This window comes from Geotrypetes seraphini, chromosome 1 (genome assembly GCF_902459505.1).
Source record: "Geotrypetes seraphini chromosome 1, aGeoSer1.1, whole genome shotgun sequence".
Lineage (NCBI taxonomy): Eukaryota > Metazoa > Chordata > Amphibia > Gymnophiona > Dermophiidae > Geotrypetes > Geotrypetes seraphini.
Genome location: NC_047084.1, coordinates 191,494,686 through 191,519,353, shown reverse-complemented (window position 1 = coordinate 191,519,353; position 24,668 = coordinate 191,494,686). Strand labels below are relative to the sequence as shown.

General features: G+C 42.3%; 1 protein-coding gene across 3 annotated transcripts in view; it reads right to left on the bottom strand.

Annotated features, from left to right (window-relative positions):
• TENM3 (teneurin transmembrane protein 3) overlaps positions 1 to 24,668 on the bottom strand; it is a 2,583,516-nt gene that overhangs the window by 1,291,204 nt on the left and 1,267,644 nt on the right. For all 3 annotated transcript variants that reach the window (XM_033942956.1, XM_033942961.1, XM_033942964.1), the window contains one exon: positions 1,050 to 1,152. The gene's annotated coding sequence lies outside the window, so the exon portion shown is untranslated. The remainder of the gene's footprint in view (positions 1 to 1,049; positions 1,153 to 24,668) is intronic.

Here is a 24,668-nt window from a genome sequence, read left to right as displayed (position 1 = left end):
CGAGATCCTTGAATAGGTGGTGGAATCACAAACCAGAGACAAACCCCTGTAGGTGTTTCAATGCTCTATCATTGCACTATCTTTATCGGTAGAAAGATTTGTTGAAAAAAAACTTGTGAAATTGTATTAACTTGCAAGGGTGTTTAGGAAGTGGTCTCACTCCAGCAGGCTCTAACGCGTTTCGCCGTTGGCTTCTTCAGAGAACCCCCATAAGCTGGATCAGTAACAGAGTAAAACTTCTTCCTTCCTTCATTACGGGTGAAGAGGAAGGAAGAAGTTTTACTCTGTTACTGATCCAGCTTATGGGGGTTCTCTGAAGAAGCCAATGGCGAAACGCGTTAGAGCCCGCTGGAGTGAGACCACTTCCTAAACACCCTTGCAAGTTAAATTCAATCTTCTCAAGTATTTAAAAAAGTTGAAGATGTCATTGATTATAGTTTTTTGCATCACAGTTAATACAATTTCACAAGTTTTTTCAACAAATCTTTCTACCGATAAAGATGGTGCAATGATAGAGCATTGAAACACCTACAGGGGTTTGTCCCCGGTTTGTGATTTCACCACCTATTCAAGGTTCTGAGCACCACCATGGTTGAAAGTTTTTTCTTACATTTGGAGTTCTTCCTCCTTTTGTTAGTTGTATGGTTCTACACTTTGGGGGACTTTTCTATACATATTTTGACCCAGTAGTTTTGATTGGGAACCCTGTAAATAATCTACTGAAACAAACATATACCTAACTAACCCCCACTTTTGCAAAGCCATGCTAGCAGCTGCCACTGCGGTAACTGCCCCAACTGAGGTAACTGCCCCATAGGGATTTAAAAGGCATTGGGGCTTTTGCCTTGCAGCTTTGAATAAAAAAAAGGGTAAAAAAAAGAATCCTCTGATTTCTATTAATGATTCTCAAGCTGCTTTACCTACAAGGTAACAGAAAATTATGGAACGAATACAAAATAAAATTGCTTCAAAAGCAAATTGAAAATGCATTTTTGCATTATAAAAAGTTATGAATTCATACAACAATATATGCTTGTTTTGCCTTTTACCTTAGATTTTAGTAGATGAGTGAATGCAAAGGGCCTTCCATCTGGTAACCAATGAGCAAATCATCTGGGACTTAACAGTAGATCCAAATCCATTCTTCAGAAACTATAAAAACAAAAAACAAAACAAACAAAAAAAGCAATTAGTGGACTATTTTGTCACTTTTATGGTTTGTAAAATTCCACTATTCATTTAAGGCCAGATTCTATAAACAGCACCTTAATTAGGCATCACCAGGCGCCCTAATCGAGGCCATCTAGCGATGTTTAACTAAAATCTGCGCCTAATCTAAATGACTTCAATTAGCTTTAATGGCACGGCAATTGACCATGCCACCGAAATCAATTGAATAATTTAAAAAAAAAATAAAATGAAAAGTTACACAGAATTCTGCGAAGCGTCTAGCAACACCTAAATCAAGGTGCCTTCCGACACCTAACAATGCCTTCTTGAAAAGTATGTGTGGTTAGGGGCTAATAATAGGCTTGGTTGACTTAGGAGTTGCTAGGTATCCAAGTTAGGTGCCGATATATTAGGCCTGGCCTAATATACCGGCGCCTACCTCCAGGATGCCTAGTGGCACCTAGGAACACCTAGGTACCACTAAGTAGGATTCTATTAATGGTGCCTAGTAGTTGATTGGAACCGTATCAAGCGGTATCTACCAATGTAGGTGCCTCTAAACATTGTTTATAGAATCCAGCCTCTAGGGGCTCTTTTACTAAGATGTACTAACAACTGGGTTTAGTACATTTAATAGGTAACTTTCCCATATGTTAAGTCTATTTTTAATGACCCTTAAATCAAAAGATAGACTCTTCAAGGTAGTGAGCTTTTCTTCCACTGTATAATTCTCTTCAACACTATTGTAGTAGTATTATGTCCATGCGAGTTTTTCTGGGAAAAGGTTACCTCAAGTGCTTGCGGTTGTATGGTTTTAGAACATGTCTTATCATATCAGCCAAATTCAAGCTATCACTAGTTAATTAAGTTTTCCCTTTTAACAATTAGTTTAATTTTTTTAATTTAGTTTAATTTATTATTACTCAATTAATTAAAAGATTTTATCTAACTACTATCAATGTGTTAGTATTTGTAGGGAAGTCAAGCTATATTTATTAAATGTTGACCTTAGCTTTTAACTCCCCAATCAGCTGGGATTGCGCTGAAAACAGCAGCAACTGTTAGAGCATTTATAGAAATGTCATAACAGCTTAAAAGGAAAATAAAAGCTCATAGCATGGGCAAAAAGCTCAATATGCATGTGTGGATGTATTCCTGATGAAGCTCTAGATGGAGTAAAATGGTGACACTCCGCTGAATGTTTAAACACATTGCGATTGAAAAAGAAGACGCAGCAAACAGCAATTTGTCAGCTTTCTGCAAGAGTGGGAACAAGAGAATATTCCCAGCTGATTGGGGAGTTAAAAGCTAAATACAACATTTAGGGCTCCTTTTACAAAAGGTGCGCTAGCGTTTTTAGCGCGCACACAAGATATGCAAGCGCTTTAGCGCATGCTAGCCGAAAAATTACCGCCTGCTTAAAAGGAGGCGGTAGCGGCTAGCACGTACTAAAATCGCCAGCACACCTTTGTAAAAGGAGCCCTTAATAAATATAGCTTGACTACCCTACAAATACTAACACATTGATAGTAGTTAGATAAAATATTTTAATTAATAGAGTAATAATAAATTAAGCAAAATAATTTTTTTTAAAACTAATTGTTAAAAGGAAAAATTTAAGGAGCCAGTGATAGCTTGCATTTGGTTGATATGATAAGACATGTTCTAAAACCATACAGCCTCAAGCACTTGAAGTACTCCATGGTGAGACCCCACCTGGAGTACTGTGTGCAATTCTGGAGGCCGCATCACCGTAAGGATGTGCTGAGACTTGAGTCAGTCCAGAGAATGGCCACCCAGATGGTCTCGGGACTCAAGGAACTCCCGTACAAGGAACGGCTGGATAGATTGCAGCTGTACTCACTCGAGGAACGCAGAGAGAGGGGTGACATGATTGAGACATTCAAGTATCTCACGGGCCGCATCAAGGTGGAAGAAGATATCTTCTTTTTCAAGGGTCCCGCGGCAACAAGGGGGCATCCGTGGAAAATCAGGGGCGGGAAACTGCACGGGGACACCAGGAAATTATTTTTCACTGAAAGGGTGGTTGATCGCTGGAATAGTCTTCCACTAGAGGTTATTGAGGCCAGCAGCGTGCCTGATTTTAAGGCCAAATAGGATAGACACATGGGATCTATTCACAGAAAAAGGTAGAGGGTGGGTCATTGAGGTGGGCAGACTAGATGGGCTGTGGCCCTTATCTGCCGTCTGTTTCTATGTTTCTATGTAACCTTTTCCCAGAAAAACTCGCATGAACATAATATTACTACAATAGTGTTGAAGAGCATTATAAAGTGGAAGAAAAGCTCACTACTTTGTACAATCTATCTATTGATTTAAGGGCGATTAGTCACGGACAATTTTTATAAGAGAATTATAAGTCTATTTTTAATGCATCCCTAAAACAGAGCTTTTCCCTTTTGTTATTTTTGTCGGTTCCATGCTAATTTTTCCAGTAGCGCCTACATTCCCATGTTTACTCTATGTTACTTAGTACATTAGCTGAATAATGCTTTCATACCCAATTCCTGTCCATTACATGCCCTCTTGAAAAAAATTAATAAAAATTAAATAGCACTTTAAAGTGTTTTGTGGTAAGCCTTTTTTCTCTCATTAAGCACATGCTAGTGATTCATACAATTTAGTAAAAGAATCCCTTATTTAAAATGGCAAAAGCAGGAAATCTTCAAAGTAAGTATTTTTTGTTGTTTATTCAAAAGCAAATTATTATTGTTTCAATCAAAAATCACTGATATGGATTACTGGAAAACAGAATAATAAATTAACCCAATTGCCAATATAATTCAAGAAAGCAAAATCCTACAAATTCCTGAGTGGATTAGAACAGGTACAAGTAAATCGATTTTTTACTCTGTCAAAAATTATAAAGCCTAGGGGACACTCGATGAAGTTACAGGGAAATACTTTTAAAACCAATAGGAGGAAATATTTTTTCACTCAGAGACTAGTTAAGCTCTGGAACGTAATGACAGAGGTTGTGGTAAGAGCGGATAGTGTAGCAGGTTTTAAGAAAGTTTTGGACAATTTCCTGTGGGAAAAGTACATAGTCTGTTATTGAGAAAGACATGGGGGAAGCCACTGCTTGCTCTGGATCGGTAGCATTAAATGTTGCTATTCCTTGGGTTTTGGCCAGGTACTAGGGACCTGGATTGGCCACAATGGGAACGGGCTTCTGGGCTTGATGGACCAATATTCTTATGTACAAATTTAATCACCTCACTTGTGACCCAGTTTCCAGGTCATTTATATGTTGAAAATCACAATTCCAGTACAGATCCCTAGGATGTGCTACTATCTATTTTTCTTCATCATGAATACTTTTTTCCCACTGAGAAAAGTGATCATTATTCCAAACCCTGTTTCCTACATTTAACCAACTCCCTATCCGCATTAGGGCAATGGCCACCAGCCCACAGATCTTTCATTTCATTTTCAGAACATTCTCTCCTGAGGGCCATTTCTAAGGCTTCCTGAAAATCTAGATTCACCATGGAAGGATTAGGTGGCATTTATATGCACAAAGCAAATTCAGATAAATTGCACTGTACTGTATGCAGAATATGGCTTCTTGTGGTATAGTTTAATTTTTGTGTACATATTTCTATTTTTAGTTTTTGTTTACCATACTTATTCTATACTTGTTACTTGCATGTGTATATCCACAGCCAATGTAGAAACATTTTCGAAAGAACATCTAAGTCAGAATTGGAAAGTTCAGCTCATAATGCTCCCTCCCTCCCCCCCCTGCAATTAAAAAAACAAGGTCCATCTCACAGCCATTTTCAAACATGAAAACTGTTAGGGTTTCTTGTTTGAAAATATGTGAGAATGTCCACAAGAGGGTGGATTTCATTTAAATCAAATCAATTTAAATCACTACTACAGAAAGACTTGAATTAAATCAAGATTTTCTACAGAAAGAGGAACACCACCTTCGTTATCTAAGAAGCATTGTTTGGAGCGTCATTTTCTCTGTTGAGGAAAACATTTTTAATTATTTTTTGACGCATTGGGATTTGCTGGATTTGCTTAACACATTTTTTTGAATTGTGACACAATTGGACACGAGGGGTCAGGATAGGCCATGAGGAACTGTTAACCTGATGGGAGCTGTGGCTTGCATTTGTTTTTAGAGACACTGGTCCTACTATAAGAAGGAGCGCCACAATCTCCAAGGATAAATCCTTTATCTAAAGATAAGTGTCACTTTCTTGTATATCAGCGATAGATGAAACAAAGTTGCATGTATGTGAAGGAACCTTGGTGGTGCTGTGATGGTTCTTCTTCATATTGGTCTTTATCCTGGTCCAATCCTCTCTTGATCTATATGTTGGAGCACTGAGCACACCACAATTCAACATAAGTGGTACATACAAGGTTTTCACATAAGGGTAGTTGTTTTTAAGAAAAAAAAGTTTTGTTATGTAGGAATCCTGCATTATTATTAGGAGTGTCATATAGGAATGTAGGTGTATAAGTTATTATCCCTATATTTCAATACACATTTCTACAGAAAGACTCATTCTTGCTGGTATAATCTTAATATTTACAAACAGATGGTTTTGTTTTTTTGAAAAATAAGTTTTCAGGTTAGTTTTACAGTTATATATAAAAAATTACTGATTTGGTTATAATATTAGAAATACATAGATATATAATTATGAAAATATTCTGAGGTGAACTATTTCCAGTGGTCACCGACCTCCTCCCACCACCCAAAGCTCTTAAAGAAAACAGTACTATCCAGCTGATCATGGCAGGGGAATCCCAATCAGCTGAGCCCATTGTTTGAAGTCCTGCCGGCTCAGCTGAACCGATAGGGAGAACCTCAATTCCTTTTTTCCTCCTTCCCTCACACCCACAGATATTCTCCAGCCCCCTCCACATAGAGCTGCTGTCCTCAAAGCCCTACCTTTTGATGAAAAATCAGCAGGAGGGAATTCCACTTGCTCCTGCCGATAGGGCCACCTCTTCATGATGCTGAGCCTCCCCCCTCCCAATGCATCTTGGGAAACAGTGGGAGGCGCCTAAGATCCTGATTGGCTCAAATGGAAGGGTTGTGACTTAGGCCCCTCCCACTGTATCCCGAGATGCATTGGGGGGAAGGTCAATCATTCTGAAGAGGTGGTCCTATTGGCAGAAGGGAGTAGGGTGTCGGATGATGTTGGGGTAATTTAGGGGTGATGTTGGGGGGTGTTCAGCAGGACTCCATGAAACTAGCTCAGCTGATCGGGATTCCCCTACTGTGATCAACCGATGGCAAGCCTTTAGTTGGATACCACATGCTATGCTTTTGTGTGTTTTTTATGTGGATCTCTTTATATTAGAGAATTGGCAGAAAAAGAGACGTACTAGGGATCAAAATGCCTAAATATGTCATTCTCAAAAGATAAAGATAGACGTCCTGCTGTTTTGAGGATGGACGTTTTCTGTACTGGATTTCTGGACGTCTTTCCCAAGACAACCAAACTCAAACTTAGACGTCCTATCAAAAATGCCTTTGCACATTCCCTCTAAGCTGAGAACATGAGCAATTGCTCATACATTTTAGGAGTGTCACTCACAGATTTTACATGGTTGCTAACAAAAATACTTGCAAATCTGGGAGGTAGTTGATTTTTATAACTTATAGCATACACGGAAAAAAATTAGAACTTGTCACTCACATGAGAAAAAATTGAACGCACCTGGCCAATCCTTAGAGGGAATATTGAGGTTGCAGGTGTCTTTAATATTTGGGTATAGTAGGTATATCTCTGTTTTTGGAGGGCTCACAATTTAAACATTAAAAAAAAGTTGAAATGGGATTTGAACCTGGGCCCCCCTGGTTTACAGACCACTGCACTGACCACGAGGCTACCCTACACATCTGTTTGCTGCTGTGTTCAGAATGCCCACCACACGGAATTGGTGAAAGCTGTTTGGGGAGGCTAAAGTGATGGAGATAGATGATGTTAGCCAAGGCTTAAGTCAGGGTAAAGGTAATGTGACCATTTATTTTTTTCATCAAAACGGGACATCTATTAATATTCTGTCCCGCCCCCAATCCGTCCTAGCCCCACCCCTAGCCCCACCCTAGTCCCGCCCCCAATTTCTTCCATTCATTTTCATGTACACACAATATCTTAATTCAAAATCTTAATATTGTGACCAGCCAGGTAGTCTCCCTGTCAAGGTCCCAGCTAAGGTAAAAATAAAACCCCGGAAGAAAGATTCCAGGATCTCCCAAGAGTGTATGTTAAGGGATAATGTCACTGTCCACCAGGAGGAGCCTTACTTAGCTGAGGATGAAATGGGTGAATTGTGTGTAAGTCACCACCAGGGGGAGCTCTAGAGGTCCCTGGGCTTCTGCTGACTCACCTAGAACAGGGCACGCCCCTAAGGTAGATAAGCCAGCAGTGGCATTCAGACCAGCAAGCCGGTTAGGGAGAAAGCTTAAGCTTTGTCTCCCTAGGGATCCTACCGAGCCAAACAGGGGCGACTGGCCCCAACCTATGGAGTTGTCTGAGGTTGAACAGACAGAGGATTCGTCTCACCTGGATGAAGAATCTATGGACTTCCAGGAGAGTTGTGCTGACTTTGAGGATAATTGGCCTGAACCAATGCAGGTGAACTTGTCTGTAAGCCACAAACAGTGAATGTGTTTTGAGAACTGTTTGTGTGCTGTGTTTCCTTTTTGAATGCTGTTTTTGTGAGAAAGCTTTGAGAGAGTGGGGAGAGGTTTTGCTTCCAGCTGGGAGGGAATTTGAAGCCTACCTGAAGGCCTGTATTTTTGCAAAACCTGATACTCTCTCTTGTTCCTGGCTACCATGCACTGATTGCCAGAGGCTTTCTTACCTTTTTTTTTTCTTCAATGAACTGAAAATTAAGGTAAAACTGAATGCTGAACTGTTTTATTTGAATTAAGTGAAACAACTGCTTTGCAGCAGGCAGAGTAAGCGCTGCAGTGAGCTAAGGGCTCAGAAATTTGGGAGACTTAAGAAGCAGCAGAAAAAGGAAGTTGAGAGCTAATTTGGACTGCTTTATTTTCTTTGCCTTTTTGGCAGTTTTGGTTTTTGGTACTTGAATGCTGTATGGAATTCTGACTGTTGTGCCTCAATTGTGGAAGGCATTACTTACCTGTTTTGAGGACTTAAGTAAAGCAAACTATTTATTTACCATACCCAATTGTTGAGACTTTATTTTCATGGTTTTTGATACAAATTTCATGACTGCTGAAAACCCCAATCCTGCAGGGTGACTCCAGGCCGGGTCACACGCTGAGGTACTGTTTGTTGTGGTCATCAGGATTTCTTCCAAGCCCTATCCTGGGCTGTACTTGAGGCCACAATATAAACATAAAATATATAAAAAACCCATAAAGCACACTGTGCGCAGAGAAAATGTTAATCATCATTTACGAGTTTCAGGGTTTTTTCAAAGATGTCAAGGCAAATTACTTTAAAATATGCAATGTCACTTCACTAACTATAGAAAAATAGACAAATATAGTGCAAAATATAGACAGCAGATATAAATTCTCAAAACAGACACATTTTGATCACTAATTTGATAATAAAATCATTTTTCCTACCTTTGTTGTCTGGTGATTTCATGAGTCTCTGGTTGCACTTCCTTCTGACTGTGCATCCAATCTTTCTTTCTTTCTTTTGCATTCAACATTTCTTTCACAATCCAGCCCCCATCCCCTTTGGGTCCAGGTCTCTCTCTCTTTTCCCTCTGTTACCCTCACCAGATTTAGTGTCAGTTCTCCTTTCTTTGTTCCAGGTCTCCCTCTCTCTCCCCCTCTGTTTGAACCTCCCATAGAACTGCATCTGCCTCCTGTCTTTCCCCTTTCGTCCAAGCCTTTTTCTCTTTAGCTTTTCTAATGTGCTTACAACCTTCCCCCCTTTCTCTGCCTCTTTCTCTCCTTTTTTCCTTCCTCCCTCCTTCCCTCCCAGCAGTTTTTAGCATATCTCTCTCCTCCTTTTTTTCCCCCCTCAGATCTAGTATCTGCCTCCTTCCTCTTTTCCTCCTCCCAGGTCTGGTATCTGTCTCCTCTCCTTCCCCCCTGCTCTGGCATCTCTCTCTCCGCTCCCTTCCTCCTGTTCTTCCCTGGTCTTCAATCTCAATTTATTTTCTGCCTCTGTCTAAATTCTTTTTTATTATTCAGTCCCCAATTTCCCTCTTTCACTGTGTCTACATATAGCTTGCCACCTCTTTCCCTCACCCCTTCCAGTAACTAACTCTATTTTCTTCCCTCTATCCTGCATGTGCCCTTTTTTCTTTCTCCTCCCCACTTCCTTCCAGCGTCTGCTCACCCTGTCCCTCATACTTCCATTCAGCAGCTGACCCTCTTCTCCCCCACACTTCCATTCAGTGTCTGTTTCCCTCTCTCTACCCCTTCCATCTACTGTTCACTCTCTATCTTGCCCCTTCCATTCACTGCCCTCTCTGTTCTTTCCATCCAGTGTCCGCCCTCTCTCTCTCTCTTTCATATGGCATCTTCCCTCTTTCTATGCTCCTTCTATCTATCCCATGCCCCTTCTCTCCTTTGTACATGATTGATTTCAGCTCTGTCACCTCTCCGTTTTTCTCTCTCTGTCACCACCCCCCTCCCCTATGCTCTGGCATCTCTCTCTTCTCCTTTCTTTCCTTCCCACCCCACGGTCTGGCATCATCCCTTCCCTGATTCCCGGCATCTCCTTTCCTTTTCTTCCATTTCTCCCTCTCCCTCCATGCTCTGACATCTCCTCCTTCCTTTCCCCCTTCCTTTTCCCTTGATCTGGCATACCTTCCTCCTTCCCTCCATGCCCTGGCATCTCTTCTTCCCTTTAAGCCCTGGCATCTCCTTTCATTCCCTCCAGTTAGGTACAGCAACACTCTCCCCAATTCTCTCCCCCTCTGCTCCCTTTCCTCCTTCTGTCACCCAAGGCCTGGTGTCCTGAACTTCTTCGGGCAGCAGCAGCATTCACAATTCACTGCTGTTGTCGGCTTCAGGCCTTCCTCTCTGTCGGGTCCTGTCTTCATGAAAACAGGAAGTAGGCAGGACCTGGCAGAGAAGAAGGCCTGAAGCTGGCAACAGCAGCAAATTGTAAACGCTGCTGCTGCCCGAAGAAGGTAATGGCGCCAGGCCTTGGAGCACTGAGGCAGACCGCTTCTCCCCCCTCCCAGCCGAACCCCTGCTGACCCTCCTATCTTTCCCCCCAAGTGAACCCTTCTGACCCTCCCAGCAAGATGACCAAGCAGCAAACCTCTGTCCAGTAGCATCGGCAGCCGCAGCACGCTAACAGGCTGCTTCGTGGCTTTCTCCTGCCGGTAAGTCCCTCTGCCGCATCACTGATGACATCATCACTGACGCTTCACAGGCAGGAGAAAGCCGCGAAGCACCTTAGGTAGAGGACAGATTGGAACATAGAGCAAGTTAAAATCCCTGGAGTGGGAAACAATTTCTATGTCAGCAGTAAAAGAATAGTGGAGTACTTTTGAACAATTTAAAGAAGAAGTCCTTCACTGTGTGGCTCTGGTGCAGCTGTATCAGCTGTTTCTCCAGTACCTCTGTAATATGCACACTGAATACACTCCAGGAATTATGTGCTAAAAAAAAAAAAAAAAAAAGGAAAATAGTGCACCAAAATAATACAGAACAAGCAGCATTCTGGAAATAAATACAAGTACTTAAATATAGATTCGTAAGCCCTCCAGAGACAGGAAAATACCTACTATATCTTAATATAACTCTCACTGAGCTACAATTGAAAAAGGCCTGAACTAAATCCAAATACAAAATCCCATACCAGGAAATAGGTGAAGTAAAACAAAGCCCTCAAAAATCACTCAGAACCTGTAAAGCAATTCCACCGTGCCATAACGCTAACTTTTAGGGATCACACATGGTCCTTCTTAGGAGAAAAAAAACCCCAATCAATACCATAAGCATTGCAGTGGGCAGAACATCAATTTAGCTACAGAACGCTAAACAAGCTGGATTAGTACCTATCAGCTCTATACGAGATGCTAAAAGAATACCAGATCTTTTTCACACATGAACACAGTTAGACCCTCATCAAGTGTAGAATAAGTATGGTAAAAAAAACTAAAAATAGAAATATGTACACAAAAATTAAACTACACCCCAAGAAGCCACATTCTGCATACAGTACAGTGCAAAACCAATAAAATAAGAAAAATGACACGTCCCTTTCTACTGTGCAAAATATAGAGAGCAGACACCAATTTTAAAAAAAACTGACATATTCCAATTACAACATTAAACAAATGAAGGGCTCCTTTTACTAAACCGTGGTAAAGCTTCTTACCAGGGACAAGCAAAGTAAATGCTCTGATGCTCTTTTACTTCCTATGAGTGTTGGAGCATTCATCTTGCCAGCCTACAGTAAGCTCTACTGTAATTTAGCAAAAACCAGTAAAACTAAAAAAGAAAATAAGGTGATACCTTCTTCCTGGACTTATTACATTTTTTGACTAGGTTTTAGAAACCAAAACTCCTTTTTAAGTCAGCACAAGCATATATTATATCAGTATGCTGTTCTGACCTGAAGAAGTAGGTTTGGGCCTCCAAAAGCTAGTTCAAAAATGTATTTGGTCCAATATAAAAGAGTAACCTTTTTTTTTTTTTTTTGCATTTATTAACTTTTCAAGTTCATCCTAAATTAAAAATAAAATTCTTTTTTTTTCTACTTTTGTTGTCTGGCCATTTAATTTTTCTAATTGTTAGTCCCAGTCTAATTGTTAGTCCCAGTCACAGATTTTACATGGTTGCTAACAAAAATACTTGCAAGTCTGGGACTACTGCTTTCTTGTCTTCTTTCAACTCTCCTTCTAAGGGTCTCCTGTCATTTTGTTCTCTCCTGTCTTCTCCTCTTTTTCTATAACAAATCTCCAAAACTGATGTGTTCCTTTCAACTTTCTTCCATTATTTTCTTCTTATTTCTTCAGATTTCATTCATAGTATCCAAATAAGTTAGCCTGAGAGCAAGTCTTGCTGAGCGCATATAACACAGGGCTGGGCTGGAAGGCTCTCGTGTCGACCGTCAGGATTGGCTCTTGATGGGGAGGGAGGAGGGGCAAAGGGAAGAGGGGGGTGTTGGAATAGGAGGGAGCGTGTTCTACTACGGCTAGAGTCAAGAATTGGTTGGCGGCAGGATGCGGGGCGAGCCTATTTATAGCCAGCAGCCGCCGAGTGTCTGGTCTCTTCCAGTCTTTGGCAGCAGCTTTTGGCGGTTTTGGAGGCTGTGAGGTTCGTGGGTGATGGCGGAAGAGGAGGCATGGTGCTCGGAGGAGGATCAGGCTGGTGATTCTTTTGATGAGGACCCAGCATCGAACACGGTAAGCTCTCTTGCACCTGACACTGGGGCTCAGACTTGGACCATGCGGTCGTCAAAAATGGCAGCCTTGTCTGCCTTGGCGGCCGTGTTCCTTGATGCGGGTTGTTGGAGTGAGAGGGGTGGACCTTCCAGGGTGGTTGGGGCAGATCTCTGGGGCTGGGCCTGGGCAGATCTGGGGAGGGAAGTGCTCCTTCTGCTTCAGGGGAGGCAAGTGGTGCCTCGGTGGTTCCCTAGGTTCCCTATGGTGAGGGAGGTGGTCCTTCTAGGGAGGGAATTGGCTTAGACGGGGTTTCTATATGTCCCGGGTCCTCTTGTCTTCCCGGATCCCCGGGCTTGTTGCTCTCTCAGGGGGTGGGTTCCTTTGCTGCTCCTAGTTTTCCTTTTGTTTGAGGTGAGAGTAGTGCTTCAGGGGCTTGCTGGTCTTTGTCATTTGTCAGTCAACTCCTGGCTTTTCCTTTGCAGGATTCAAGCACTGGTCCTAGTGTTCTGGAGGGTTCCCTTCCATTGTCCCAGGGGGCAGGTCAGTCCATTCCCTTCCCCTTTGTCGGTTTGGCCTTCGGGTCAGTGGTCTCAGGGTTGGGGTATGGGTTTATGGCCTCCTTTTCCTTCTCCTTTGGTAGTGGCAGGGTCTCCCTCAGGGAGGGCATTTCCTGTGGCAGGGTGGGGCCCAAGTCATCAGCCACATGGCGGGGGAGATCGCAGGGTTTTGCCACTTCTGTTGCGTTTAGTGCTCATTCTTCTGGTTCGGTTGCTGCTCCCTTTTCTCTTTCTGCTTTGCAGGATCCGAGTTCGAGACCTGAGACGCCGTCAAGTGGTAGAGCGGTTGGAGTATCCCAGGCATTGATTGTGGCGTCAATGTCAGCTGCTGCAGATCGTGATCCTGGTTCGCTGGTGGAGGATGTGGTGGCTGCTGCTGGAGACATCACTGGCGCAGAGAATTTTGGAGTGGCAGGGCTTCATGGTGCTGCTGGACTGGATAACGGGGCAAAGGAGGGGATGTGGGGGGTTAAAGGGTCTAGGAGATGTCATAGGAAGAAGGAGAGGGGTAAGTTGCATATGTTGTCATCTTCTTCCTCATCACCTTCTGTTTCGGAGTCGGAGGGTCATGCGGGTTCTTCTCTTGGTATGGAGGTTAGGTCTCGGGGTGCCCCTGCATTAGTGGCACTATCAGAATTATTTGAAAAAGTATCGAAGGCGTGGCGTGAGAAAATTTGCAAACGTAAGGTGTGTTGATATTTTCTGGCCTGCTATGAGGGTCGTGTCCATAAGAAATCGAAAAGGAAAGTTAAAAAGGATGGTGTTCCTGAATTTGGTTATTTTTGTAGTTAGCCAATGTCTGGGGTAGAGCGCATCAGGCTGATACTGTTGTCCTACGCTGATTCTGTCTTGGATGTGTATCGTTTTGGTGGTTGGGCTTGGCTCAACTATGATGAAGCCTTTAGTGACAAGATGAAAGAGAACTATCCCATGTCCTGGGGCATCCAGGACATTAACCTATGATTAACTCATATGGCATCCAAGGTGGGGGGGAAGGGTTCAGCGCAGCCTGGGACTGCTGGGATAAGCACCGAGTTGCCCTTTTGGGCTTCTGTCAGCTCCTCGGGGGCTGCGGGGGGCCAGGTGTCAGATGAGTGTTGGAAGTTTAATTAGTCATCGTGTCTGTTTCTGGACTGTCGGTTCAAGCATGTCTGCATGCTTTGTGGGCAGGGGCATCCATCTATTAAGTGCTTAAAGAAGGGACCAGCTGGGGGCGCAGGCCCCAGCAAGTAATCCTTCAACCGAGCTTCCCATTCCAGTGTGGGTGGACGCCATGTGGTCTTGGCTTCTGAAGTATCCTCTCACTAAGGCTGCTTCGCTATTATTGAAGGGTTTCTCTGATGGGTTCATCATTCCATTTCAGGGACCTAGAGGCAATATTTTGTCTCGCAATTCTTCCTCAATTGGTCGGTTAGCGTCGATGGTACGAGTTAAGTTGGAAGAGAAGCTTTCCCAGGGCCGTATTACAGGTCCTTTTGTCGAGAAACCTTTTTCTATCATGCATTTATCGCCATTGGTGGTTATTCCCAAGAAGGTTTCTGGGCATTTTTGTTTGATACATAATTTGTCATCTCCTTCAGGTTAATCTGTGAATGACAGTATTATGCACAATTTATGTACAGTGAGATATGTGTCTTTCGAAAGCACATTAACAATCATTCAGTGTTTTGACCCAGGCACTCTTTTAGCCAAGGTGGAGAAAGAAGCTGATTTTTGGTTACTCCCCGTGCATCCTGACTCTTATTCATTGTTGGGGTTTTATTTTGAGGGCTGTTTTTATTTTGACAAGTGTTTGTCGATGGGTTGTTCCATCTCGTGTGCCTATTTTGAGACTTTTAGTACATTTTTTTGCATTGGGTGGCTACGAAGCGGGCAGGTCTTGACTCATTGGTCCATTATTTGGATGATTTCTTGTTCATCGGTTCTTTGAGTTCTGAGGAGTGTTGTATGTTAAAGGAGACATTTGAGATCCTGGCCGAGGATTTTGGGGTGCCATCAGCTGCGGATAAGTTGGAGGGGCTAGTCACCTCTCTTATCTTTTTAGGCATTGCATTGGACAATGTAGCTATGGTGACAAGATTTTCGGAAATTAAGATTCGCAAGTTGATGGTCCAGATTTGGCAAGTGTTGGGTGTTAAGAAGGCCACCTTACAGGAAATACAGTCCTTGCTTGGTTCTTTGAATTTTGCATGCAGGGTGTTTCTAGGCAGCTGGCGTATGCGATGGCTGGAGTGCGTCATGCCCGGCATTTTGTACAGATTTCTGCTGGGATCAGGGCAGACCTGCAGGTCTGGTCACGTTTTCTGTTGTCTTTTAATGGCACTCTTCCTATTCAGTCTGAGGAGGTGTCCAATTTCGAGAGCAGCTGCTAGTAGATTCATGACATAGCAATCTTCAACCAGAAAAATTACTTCATGCTGATTTGGAAAGACAGCCTTAAAAAGTTGTTCTGTGAGATTTTTGGAGTCCATATTCAATTAGATAATGTTATTTATTTATGTTTTTGAATGAACTTGCAGACCTGATAGTTAGTCAAAACTGATCTAAATGGTGAACAGAAATAAATTCATAATAAAATCAATGAAGACAGCAAAAAACAATCCCTAGAAAAAAATTAACACAGCTATAGCTTTCAACCCTGCTTTAGTAGAGTCCTCTCATAACCAAATGCCAGCATAAACAAATATCTTCAATTGTCTGTAAAAACTCAGGTGTTTTTTTCCTGCTTTCTCTGCCAGAAAAAGTTGCAATCTGAGTCACACTCAGCTTTCTTTTCCTCAAGGACAGGGCCATCAACAGGCCTATCCCCATCAACTAGAGATGTAAGGAAATAAGATTTTGCTCAGACAGGATTGAGTGGAATGCTTATCACAGCTATGCAGATATGAAGATTGCAGCAATGAAATGGGCACCGTTTGCGTACAATATGTCAGCACTAACACTAGCCTTGTTATTGGTGGAGATTTATAATAATAAATCCATCCATTGAATAATAATCTTTAACACCAGAGAATGTGGGAACAGCAGCTAATATAGTAGAGTTTAAAAAAAAAAAGATTTAGATGAGTTCCTAGAGGAAAAGTCCATAGTCTGAAACTGAAACTGGCATAGGGGAAGCTACTGCTTGCCCTGGGGATCAGTAGCATGGAATGCTGCTATTTGAGTTTCTGCCAGGTACTTGTGACCTGGAATGGCCATTGCTGGAAACAGAATGGATCATTGGTCTGACCCAGTACGGCTGACCCAGTACGGTCTGACCCAGTTTTTATTATGTTTTTATGATCTTATTATATTGAGCTATGTATTTAAAAAAAAGTTTCAACACAGATTTTTCCATGCAATAAAACATGCCCAGGCAATAACATGAATAATAATATAAAAAAGTGGCACATCACTAGTTCAACAGTTAGGTACACAGTAATCTGTTCAACATTTAACTCTAGAAAGTTCTAAAATTGACTCTTGTGTATGTGACATACATGTCATCTATTCTAGTGTATATTTATGAAGGGAATTTTAAAAAAGAAACTAAAATTCTGGAATCTCTTGTGGCACACCCAGAATCTCTTCAGGGGCACAGTTTGAGAGACACTGGTCTAAACTCAAAAAATTTTTAGGCACTTTAGCCATTGCTCTGACTTCTGGACATTAATGCAAAAAATAATAGTGTCCTGAACTAAATCCAGTACTTTTAACATCCATAGCCTGCTAAGCATATCTGAAATGTGACACCCCGCCCCCCAAACAAACAAAAAAAGAAATGATTTTGCCCTAGCCACATTTATATTTATTATCAGATTTGATTTACTTCTTTTCATAGCATATAAAGCGACTTTCAGTATGATATACATACAGTATACTCAGGGGGAAAAGACATGTGCCCTATTTACCTAAACCTTATCCTGCCCTGTCTCAAAATGTTCTGTTGCCTCCAGGGCCGGATTTTCCTATAGGCTAACTAGGCTTCAGCCTAGGGCCTCAAGATCAAGAGGGGCCTACATTCAAATTGTTAGCAAAATTAAAATTACACTATTCTAAAAACAGTGAACACTAAAACTCTGAACCGAAAATAAGGAGAAATTATATGCTTCAGGATCGGAACCGGCTCCGGCCGCAACGGGACACCGACTCGGCTTCTCCCTTTCTTTTTCTCGCCCTGGGAGGAGGATCGGGGAGGGAAAGACGTCAGTCCGGAAACAGCTGGGCAAAGCCCAGCCCCGCGGGGAGAGAGGCAAAACGTGGATCCGTCAGGACATGGCGGCCCAGACTGGCATCAGTGGGGGGGGGGGGGGGGTTTTCAGTGAAGGGGGATGGGAGGCAGGCAGGCTGGCATTGGAAGGGGGGGTGGGGGAGTTTAATGGAAGGCAGGCAGGCAGGATGGCATGGGGGAGGTGTTCAATGGAAGGGGGATGGGAGGCAGGCGGGCATCGTAGGGGGGTGAAGTGAGGAAGGACGCACTGGGGGCACTATGGACATAGGAAGGGGCAATGTTGTGTGTTAAGTTTGATTAGTTATTGTTACAAGTACTATATATGGTGCTGAGAATAAATGTCCAAATAAGTGTTCTCAACTTTTTTTTTTTTATTATCCGTGTCACATTTTTTATAAAGGTTAGTACCAATAACAACATTTCATTTAACATATTGATATATATCACAGTAATGATGTATTTTATTATCTCTCATGTAATTTACAAACTTAAAAACGGGAGGTGAAAGGGCCTCATAAATGGAATAGCCTAGGGCCTCTTTTCATCTAAATCCGGCCCTGATTGCCTCTTTATATGGTATTATTTGGGGGGTTGTTATAACTGTGATCTCCAAATCACTAAGTACCCTAGTGTTAAACAGTATATGGTGATTTCTCCTATGTCTAAATAAATACTCCAAAATCAGTGTTTCTCAATTTGGTGCTGGAGTACCCCCTTGCCAGTTAGGTTTTCAGGATAACCACAATGAATATGCATGAAAGAAATTTGCATATAATAGAGGTAGTATATGCAAAGCAAGCTTATACATATTCATTATGGATATCCTGAAAACCTGACTGGCAAGGGGGTACACCAGGACCGAATTGAGAAACATTGTCCTAAACAGACTTGCTTTCTGAAATAGGCTGTGAAAACTGTAAAGCTGTTTATAGCTATTCTGCATGCTGTTTTGGATTCTTTAATTTGTAGTTTTTCAATTTCGATTTCTAATCTTTTCATTTTTAAAAAATTTTAGGGCTGCATTTTGCTTAAAAATGGAAATTGCAATTAAGGATGCAATTAAAGGTATGTAGCCCCACCACCACTTCAATCCTACATCTAAACCATTTCAAACAGAGAAACCTTTTGTCCTACCCATATAAAGTTTTTTTGTGATAGTTTGCCCCCTTATTTAGTACCTCTCATTGTTTCTTATATCCCAGTGAGATTGTACCAGTCACTTTCAATTCAGAAGATGGTGGTCCTAGCTCTATCTTGAATTTGCCTAGTGTCCACTTGGGCCCATGCATTTTTCTGGCTCAGTCCAATGTTCTGAAAATTCATCTTTTTAGATCCATGTTTGGGGATTGGGCTAGGGGCTACGTTAGAGACAGCTTAGGATACCTTGAATGAGCGTGTATTTGGATTGGTTGCCCAAGTTCTAGTGTGTGATCTTATTCTTTTCTATCAGACAATAAAGTTCCTTCTTTGTATTTGTTCATTTATGATGCTGTGAACACTGCCAGGAACTATTTTGGATTGTGCAGTATATGAAATTCTGATAAACATATAAATAAGTAATTAGAAAGCCATCTATAAAATTCTAAAAGGGAGTTTTGGAACAAAAGTGTTTCCTAGCTTCTTTCCGCCAAACCAACCTTAAGGGTTAAAGGCCATCTTTCGTCAGTGGGATTCAGGTATTAATCAAGCCCTAGGACAACAGTAAATTGGGATCCTGTTACTCTACTGATGAAAACTATCCCCCAGCCCAAGTACTGTATATGAAGTTCTATCTTTTGAGAAGCTAAGGTTTAAGAAGTAGAAGCTAACAGTACTTCTGAAGATGAAATCTTTCCAAGACAAACTGGCTGAAGGAAAATAGGAAACAGGGAAGCCGGAGCTGAAATAGGGTTTAATTCTCCCTACCCCCTTGTTTTCAAACCTTGTACCTGCTAGAAAGAATTTTATCTGTCAGCACAAATATATTGTCCCCCCTTTTATGAAGTCACATTAGGGTTTAAAAAAAAAAAAAAATCACAGGTCGCAGCAGTAAAAGCTCCAATGCCCATAAAATTCCTATGAGCGTCGGAGTTTTTACCGCCGTGGCCAGTGATAAAAAATTCCTACTACGGCTTCATAAAGAGGGGAGGGGTGTATGAGTGTCTTGATACAGCTGACAGAGATAAGGTATGCAGAAAGAAGGCATGCAGTCCAGATACTAAAAGCTAAGTGACACTTGCTCATTTGTAGGTGACATTGTAGGTGACAGAAGCCAAGCTTGTGCTCCTAGGGTTACAGGAACCAACTAACATGAAAGAGGGAGTGGAGTATCTGAAACCTCCTAATCTATTAAAAAAAAAAAAAAAGTAGATTTTAGCAGTTAAATGGAGAAGTAAGGAGATTACAATGGACAAGATAACCCAGGAGTAAAATTTTCTATTTTATTTTTCATGTCCTGCCTGTGAGCTAACATGAATATTCAGAGGTACCATCTGGATAGTACCTCTGAATATCCTTACTAACCACCTCTACACTACTCAGATAGTGCCAGGGAGAGTGTGGGCAGAGTCTGGGTGGTCCAGAAACTTATCCAGATAGTGGCAATACTCGGTCTGCTAGCAGAATTACTTATCCAGATAAACGTAGGACATAAAGAAGGCTGGCTTATGTTATTCAGAAGATATCCAGAGAGCAGAATGGATATTGCCAAATACTGACCACCTTATTGAGATATTCAATGCTGGCCACTAGTGCTGCCCAATTCACATCGATTCACCGATTCAAATTGATTCAATTTAAAAAAAATAAATAAATAAATAAAAAAATAAAAAAAAAATCAGCCTCCCGATTCAATGGCCAACCCTTCCCCCGTGCCTTCCTAAAGCAGGAGCTGCAGCACTGCCTCTTGCTGGCCATTCACTGCTGCTCCTGCTTGAGGGGGAGGGTCGGTCAGAAAGGTCTCCCCCAGTTTGCCCGCTCTTACCTCCCCCAGCTTCCCTGCTCTTACCTCTTTATGCTAATAGGGCAGCTTGCAGGCGTTATAGCGATCCCTGCAGCTGCCCGTGGTTCTCAGCGGCCCATTCTCTCTGCTGCAATCCTGCCCCTTGCTCTGACGTCAGGGGCAGGATCGCGGCAGAGAAAACGTGCCGCTGAGGACCATGGGCAGCTGCAGGGATCGCTATAACACCAGCAAGCCTGCAACCTGCCTTATTAGCGCTAAGGAGGTAAGAGCAGGGAAGGTGCAGGCTGCAGGGGGAGCAGGCATTCGTTCGTGGTGGTGGGGGAGCAGGCCTCGTGGAGGGAGCAGGCCTTTGCGCGGGGAGGAAGAGAGAAAGTGCCTTCCTGGGGGGGAGCAGGCCTTCGTGGGAGGAACAGGTCTTCGTGGCGGGGAGCAGGCCTTCAGGGCAGGGAAGCAGGCCTGTGCAGAGGGAGGAGGAGGAAGAGTTCCTTTGGCGGTTCTTAGTCTTAAGCGTGCAAGACAGACGCGGGCCAACAATTCAGTGCAAGACTTCAGCGCGCCGCAGAAAAACTTTCTTTTAAAGGGCTCCGACGGGGGTGTTGGTGGGAACCCTCCACTTTACTTAATAGTGATCACACTGGAGTTGGGGGCGGGGTTGGGAGGTTGTAACCCCACATTATACTGGAGACAACTTTTTCTCTTTTTTTAGGGAAAAATTTAAGTTTTCAGTATAATGTGGGGGGTTACACCCCCCAACATGACAGTGTGATCCCTATTAAATAGAGTGTGGGGTTTCCTCCCACACTCTCCCGTCGGAGCCCTTTATAAGTAGGTTTTTCTGCGGCGCGCTGAAGTCTTGTGCTGAATTGTTGGCACGCGTCTATCTCGTGCGCTTAAGACCCGCCACTCCTTTGGCGGTGGGGAGGCAGGCCTGTGCAGAGGGAGGAGGAGGAAGGAGTAAGAGAGGGGAGGGGAGATGCCAGACCTGGGGTGAAGTGAAGTGAAGAGAGAGACCAAAAATAGGGGGAGGAAAGCAGAGGAGAGGTGCTGGACTAATGGAGAGAGGGAGAGGGAGAGAGAAATGCAAGACCACAAGGGAAGGGTACAAGAGGGACAGATACTGCTCCAAAGTAGGTGGGCAAGGTGCAGGATGGCAGGAGCGATAGTAGGAGAAAGCCTGTACCTGGGGAAGGGGATACAGGAAGTAAGGAAGAGAGAAAGAAGAAGCTGGATATTGGGAGAGATAAGATGCTGGGCATGGAGGGAGCATAGGAACAGTGACACAGAAGAGAGATGCTGGATGAAAGGGTAGATGAGAAAAGTTGAGATGGTGTATCTGTGGATGGTGGGGTCCATCGCTGCAGCTGCGGGGGGATGGAAATGAAAAAAAAAAGGAAAGATGCCAGACCTCCGGGAGAGGAAAGGGAAACAGAAGGGGAGGACAGAGATGGAAGATGGATGGTTAGCACGGAGAAAGAAGAAAGAAGGAGAGCCTGATCAGAAGACAACCAGACCAACATGGGACCAACAAGATTTGAAAAATGACCAGACAACAAAAGGTAGGAAAAATAATTTTATTTTCTGTTTTGTGATTACAATATGTCAGACTTGAAATGTGTATCCTTCCAGAGCTGGTGTTGGACCGCAAACATGAGCTAGGATTTAATAGAGAGAGGAAAAGTATTTTTTGTTTGTTTATTTTGTTTACACCACAGGACCAGTGTGGGTAGGAGAGGGTGAAGAGGCTATAAAATAAACCCACCAGGATGTTTGTAAAAAAACACCCAATTGGGCAGGAAAATCTAATTGAAAAATTGATTCAATAGGCTGAATTGTATCGAATCAAATTTTTTTTCCTGAATCGGGCAGCACTACTGGCCACTATCTAGATAACAGTGATGAATATCTAAATATTTTTTTTTTGCCACTGAAGATGGCAGGAAAAAAACAAACAACTAACCACAGTAGCTGATTATTGACTTGTATATTATTATATTCATTGAGGTGATTTGCCTTTTTATGGAAGTAGATTGTAGGATGAGTAAGAAAATATTACAGAGATAAGAATTTACCACCATACATATGGCCTCAAGAGTAATCTCTCCCAAAACATTTCTCATTACCCCCAAAACTAGCATTTACTATAACCCCTGGAGTTGTCACCAACTACATGTAATGATCATCCACATTTCATTATACACCTCACTTTACTGCATGAAAAAGCAAATCAATGTTTGGAAAAAGTCACACATGACATTCAAAACATGCTCAGAGAAGGTAGTTATATCCCTAAACCTTAAATAATTACAACTGTGAGCACATTCTTTCCAGTTCATGCAGACACATATAGCATTTTTTTTTTTGCCAGTAGGCGTCTATCTAGTCAGTACTAAGAAATGTAAAAAAAATGCCTTAAAAGCAATCACTTTCATTGTTACCAGGTCAGTGATTCAGATTTTATAACTCAATCTCCAAGCAGAGAATAGTAAGGATTTTTTAGGTCATAAGGTCCTCCCACATGGCACCTCTCAGAAGCAGAATATAAAATCATGAAACTAGCAATAAACACAACTATCTGAATTTGTTCTGCAGGATTCTTATACGTAGCCTCTAAGCAGCTCTGCAAACATTAACAAGACCATTTACCACATGTTCAGGATTCTCCCATTTTATGCATACATCTGACAGAACCTTTTGAGGGGTATATCCTCTGTATGACTATGATAGCAGCACTTGTCCTTCCATTATATCCTGCCAGAGTCGCTATGCTCATATCACCCCTCTCCTCAAGTCACTTCATTGGCTCCCTATCCATTTCTGTATACAGTTCAAACTCCTCTTATTGACTTACAAGTGCATTCACTCTGCGGTTCCTCAATATCTTTCCTCTCTTATCCGTTCCTCCCTGGGAATTCCATTCATTGGGCAAGTCTCTCCCATCTGTACCCTTCTCCTCTATTACCAAATTTATTACCAAAATTATGAATGTCTTTCTATTCCACATTAAGGGCTTCTTTTACAAAGCCGCGCTAGCGGTTTTATCGCATGCACCAGATTAGCACATGCTATAGTGCGCGCTACCCAGAAATCTATATTCCGGGTCATCTTCCAGTGGAGCTCGACCCGGTTCACATATAATTAAGACTAGAGTACATAGCAAAAGAAGCATGAGAAAAATAAGAACTATAGTATTATCATTTCGTTGAGACTGTAGTTAAACCATTTAAAAATTGCGAGAACAACAAACTTTTCAGGGATTTACGAAATAATTGCAGCTGGCCTATAAGCCTAATAGAGTCAAGGAGTTCATTCCAGATCTCTGCAAACTTGAAAACAAAAGATCGACTAAGCTTCCAAGCAGATTTAATTCCCTTAAAGGAAGAGAAGGATAGCTTAGATGTAGCAAACCTGTCATTCAAAAATGACACAAATTCCTATGTAGCAAGAACTCTTTAATAAGCAACACTACAATTACACAGAGCTCTAGAACACCAATACACCTACTGCAGGTAAAACCGAACAAGTGGGTCTGCTATGAATTTATATACTAGTTCAGCTCAGTCCTGATGACACACCAAGCCAGTCTGGTTTTCAGGATACCCAAAATGAATAATCACAATAAACAGGCAAGAAATCTACTAGGTCCTAAAGAAAGAAAATTGTGGAGGCAGACATGATGACAGATAGAATCTTAAAAATCTTTATTAATAGTAGATTAAACCAATTTCCGACACAGCCATGTTTCACCTTACATGGGTTGCTTCAGAGCTTAACCTTTGTTGTAAAACACAATCTAATATACCCCATCAATAGTGGGTTACAAACATACGCAAATCATAAAAACATTAAAACTTCATACATGCAAAACAAATCATATTAACACTAAAATAAAAAGAACATGATACGACACCCTTACCTGCATCCTCTGCTACATAGCTCCAGGAAAATGGAACACCACAAAACACGATCTTGAAGATTTCATCTTCCGGAACTCATTAACCTCAACATACAACCTGCTCCTCGGAGACATAAATCTCGACCTAGAAGACACCTCCTCCAAACAAGCTTCTGGCATAATTTCATACCTCAACGCACTCTCTTACCAAATTCTATATCCTCAACCCACACATGAAAAAGGCCACCAACTTGATATTGCAGCCTACATGTCACAACACCCCCACACACCGAACATTCATATCTCCAATGGGGCCTGGCACCCCTCCCTCTGGTCTGACCTCTTCAAATTCACCTTCAACATCAACTGGACTCAAAGCACAAACAAGCACGAAACCCACAAAACCTCCTTCAAAACCCGACCAAAAATCGACCCTTCTACATTCTGGACCACAGTAGACCCATTAATCGTCTCCATAGACCACGATGTATTCATTCACCAGTGGCGCTCGCTGAGCGAAACAACCTTGAACGGTCTAGCCCCAGAAAAGACAAAACAGAAACTCTGCAG